Genomic DNA, 5,104 nt, shown 5'->3' with positions numbered 1-5,104 from the left:
ACAACTCGACCCTAAACAATCACAGCTCTCACCCTCCATCCTCTCCACATGTCCATACCATCTCAACCTACCCCTCCTCATCACTACATCAATACATTCAAGTCCCATTCTTCTTCTCAACTCTTCAACTGCAGTCCTAACACCCTTCCCAAGGCCTGTCATTCAAGGATGCACTACAAACAAATCTAATCATTGTCATTACTGTATGTTTAAGCCTATGAACATCCCCAGCCTTCACTGCCCAGGTCTCACGTGCCACATACAAAGATCCCTTAGCACTGAGGGACAGCCCTCTCAATGTCAGGAGGCAACAGCTCCCTGAACTTCCTCCAGCCACTCCTTATCCTAGCCACACAGCTAACACCACCTCCACCTCCAGTACATAGCATGTCCTAAAAAAAAAAAAAAAAAAAAAAAAATCCTCTACACACACAACAGCAAGACTAATCCTTTCATGCCTGAAATCTCCATATGCTCCCCCCCACACACTCCACACACCATGTCAGCATTTTTCACAGTCTACCTCTAACACCACATACATAGCCTCTCACCAACACTGAACAAGTTGCAATTCCTTCCCACACCCTAGTGGTAATCCACACATGGCCACACTCTCTCAGTTGACAGTACCACCACCAGCCCTAGATACCATCACCCTTGGTTACTAGTCGTATCAACCCTCCAATCACACAACACACTGCCATCACCTGAGACAAAAGGGAACAGGGATCTGTCAGGTTTGATAACATGCTATCACAAATTTAACAGACAATGGAGAAAGTTGCCTTCATGAGGTGGCAGTCTCCTTGGTTATGGCTACTAGTCATATCAATGTGCTATACCAATACACTTTACAGGTACAGGAGGCTTGCTTTCATGTGTCTCCTAGTTTAATAGTCCTGCAGGTGGTAGGTGACTGTGATCATCCACTCACTTGATATACAGTGCAACCTCCTAAATTCGAAGTTCTTGTGTCCTTTTGATACTTTTGAAAAATTTGAACTTTTAATAAAGCACTTCTGTGGCTGTCTTAATTCTCATGGTTTAGACATGCTTTTGACACAAGCTTTGTTGTCTGGGCTAACTAGCTGGCTTCAGGCATCCTATTTTCCATTGTTAACACTACCATTTATCTCATCTCTTAACTCAAGGATCAGTACAATAATCGCTACAAACCATGAAGCGATTCTTTCACATTTCCTTTCCTCATCTTGTGTATGTCCCCTTGTTCTAAAACACTTTGCAGTTGTATTCATATTTAACATCAATCAGTAAGTTGTAAGGGACAGTAATTATGCATTCATTTATTTACGTAAAAACTACAGTAATGAACATGAATATTTACATCTTTCAGCAACCACCATCCACTCCTTGATGTAGCACTGCCCACTATCTCCATTACTTTTGATTCTGTCCTCCTCTCCCTATTTCTCATCTTTCCTGTCAATTTTTATTACTCCTTCCTTTTCAGGGGGCTTTACATTGAGTAAATGCCTATAGGTTTCCTGTAAGCCAGAACACCATTTACAATGCTGGGTGGTAACCATATAACCAACCCATACGTGATGCTACACTTCACATATTGTGCACTGATTACACAGTTTATTTTATGACATTTTATGATACGTACAATTACTGCCAGTCTGCATTACTATAATCTTGCAGAAATATTGCAATCTCAGTGATGAAATACTAAGTACATGTGTGTGTGTGAAAAAAATTGGATGATGGTGGTGGTTTATATCTGCTCAAAAATAGATTGCACAGTGGTTTAACACTGATGCAAATGATCTATTAGAATTACACAGACTGCTGCTTACCAACAATCATGCTTCAGTCAAAAGTGAATAAAATCAGTTGACGTCTGACAAGTGGTGTTGCATGGTGTTGTGTGATAAAGGAATATTTACCATAATTCCACTCTAAAACTTAAAAACCTTATCACACTGCTTTGTAATGTCATATACTGTCAGGTTTAACACCACCGCTATCTTTGACAACACCTGCAATGAGTTATTTACTCAGTTTCAGTTGCTCCAGCACTGAGAACTGTCAAATTTGTCATACATGGTAGTTTCCATCACCAATCATTTCACAACACACACACTAAGTACTTGTGGCTGCATTCTTATACAGCATCAGTTTTGTTCCCAGCACTGCATTAATTGGTAAAGCCAGGACACCTGTTTGAAGACAATTATGGTCAAATTTGGATATGATAAAACTGACTCAAATAATAAAGAGCTTACCCAAGAGGAGGAAAGGAAATTATTATTATGGGTGACCACACACTTTATGGTGAGGTCATCAGTACCAGATGGGTGTAGCTAGGTATTTTTTTTTTTTTACTAGTCTCTGGTTATTTCTGAGCTAAGTTTGGGAAATATAAATGACATTTTTCATAAATTATAGCAATTGAACTTTAGAGGTTCGGAAACTTTTGAGGTTGCACTGTAGTACTAACTATTCTTCCTTCAACTTTAGCATTCTGTTTGTCCTCACTCCCTACTTCTCCCTTTCCTTCCTGTCACTTTTTCTCTTCTTTCCACTTCATGTGGTTTTACACCAGGTGACAGGCCTAATGGTTTCCTGCAGCCCAGGAAACCATTTACAATGTTGGGTGGTAACCATATCACCAAATAATGGGGTGATGTGGGGCCTGCTATGGTGCTCACGTTAACTGGATTATGCAAATGCAGCATCCATCCAGGAACCAAACCTCCACACTATTCAACGCACCCTGCCGTTGCAGGGCTCTGTCTGCCACAGGGGAACACTGATTCACTAAATGAGGTGGCAAGGCTGTTGCTTGCCAGTGGTTGATGGGTCTGCTTGGCCAGGCAGACTGGAGTTGATCAACAACGTACTTCAATTCACAATGCCATCAAACAAAACATGCCCCAATGCCCTCCCTTATTCTCCAAGGATGGTGGAGTACACGAGTCTCCTTGGTTACTAGTCTAATACCTCCCTGTCATCCCATAAAGGAAAATGGTGGACAACAGGATAAGGGCCAATTCAGCCAGCAGACCAACATGTTCCTGTTCTCCTGGCCACAAAATACATCACTTCAGTACTACCATATAAACCAGCCAGGGAACACAATGACAATTACTTGGATTTAACGTACATGAAAACAGCACTTCTTCATGACTAGCATAAACGAGGACCTTCTGTACACACAACTACAGTTCTTTCACTTAAACTTGGCCAAGACATATCCTTTGACAGCTGACTTAACTTAGTTCAGTAGCAAAGACACAATCACTGGCTCTACAACCTTTCCACTGCACTGCATGACTAAGATCACTAATTTTGATCTAATACAGTATAGCTAAACACGATTCAAAGATGGTAATTTTAGGTCGTTGAAACCTTTCCACAGCACTTCTTCGTGACTAGCAAGGTATTTTAAGGCCAAGTTAAAGCAAAATGACTGAGATGCAGTTTTAACACATTACCACTACCCACACATTACCACTACCCAGCTGGCTTCATCTTGCCATCTTGATATCTTCATAGATCTTGTTGGACGCCATCTGTTTCCTGCAAATACAACAACACATTAGCTGTGCTTTTATCTACACCCACACCCACTGACCTAACCTACAACACCCACTAACCTACTCTACACCTACACCCACTGACCTAATCTCACACACACACACACACACACACCTAACCTTCAAACACCAGCCAACTGGATTGCCTAAACTCAAGATCACAAGTTTAAATTCTGTACCTAAACAACCAGAGGCTATCTGCACAGACTGCAGTCAATATTTAAGTTTCTCTTTCAAACTCAGAATGTGAAACTTGTATTAAAATGCCTCCTTATGGCCACAACTGACAACTGTTTAATAATCAGCTGATGCAACACCTGACCTATCAAATCAAATCTAAATTTCAAGCTGAGCAACTTTGTATTTCATAAGCCACTACAATGCTTCCTTAAAGTCAAACTGAAATGCACCCAATACTCAGCTTAGGCAATGGCTGACATGATAAACCAACAAAAGTTCAGGCTGAGCAGCTTTGATTTCATAAAATCACTCAAAGCTCTCCAAGAGCAGATATTTACACTTTCGTTGGAGAGAAAAAAAAAAAGGTACCACTTCTAGACCTGTTAGCTTTGCCACAGGTGAACAGATCTATTAATATTCCAAAGCACATCTGGCTGGACCACCTTAACCCACTACACCACCAGGCACCTACAGTAAACACAGCAGCACAACCACCTGACACAAAGCATCAGCCAACACCACCTTAACCCACTACACCACCAGGCACCTACAGTAAACACAGCAGCACAACCACCTGACATTCCATCAGCCACCACCACCTTAACCCACTACACCACCAGGCACCTACAGTAAACACAGCAGCACAACCACCTGACACAAAGCATCAGCCAACACCACCTTAACCCACTACACCACCAGGCACCTACAGTAAACACAGCAGCACAACCACCTGACACAAAGCATCAGCCAACACCACCTTAACCCACTACACCACCAGGCACCTACAGTAAACACAGCAGCACAACCACCTGACATTCCATCAGCCAGCATCACCTTAACCCACTACACCACCAGGCACCTACAGTAAACACAGCAGCACAACCACCTGACACATTCAAAGCATTAGACACCACCACCTCAACCCACTGAACGACTTAGACGATGGCCATATTTAGAAAAATGGCAGAAACTGTAACCACTGCTAATCCATACTCCCTGAGTGCTTTATCCATCTATATCTGTTTATCTATATCTACTGAAGTAATTCTGGAGACTATTTCAAAGTCTGCATTACATGAGGAAGCTACTACAGTTCAAAAAAATCTTCCAAAACAAGAAATGAACAAAGTAAGGGAACCATTCAGTGCAAGATGCCTGGCCACTGCATTTAAGAGCATGTCACAGTAGGAAGCACCAATGAACCAGCACCAGGGAACCAGCACCAAGTCACACTGGCTACATGGCACCAAGACTGGCATGGTAGCAGCTTTGGCCATGAAGACGCTTGGTGATGAAACAGTTTGGTGTTAATGCACAAGGAGGAAGGCAGGATAGGGAGGAAGGGGAGGAAAGGGAGGAAG

Source organism: Coenobita brevimanus, chromosome 23 (assembly GCF_032717465.1).
Source record: "Coenobita brevimanus isolate Jiangsu-jjx chromosome 23, ASM3271746v2, whole genome shotgun sequence".
NCBI lineage: Eukaryota > Metazoa > Arthropoda > Malacostraca > Decapoda > Coenobitidae > Coenobita > Coenobita brevimanus.
Note: the sequence above shows the minus strand (reverse complement) of the source record.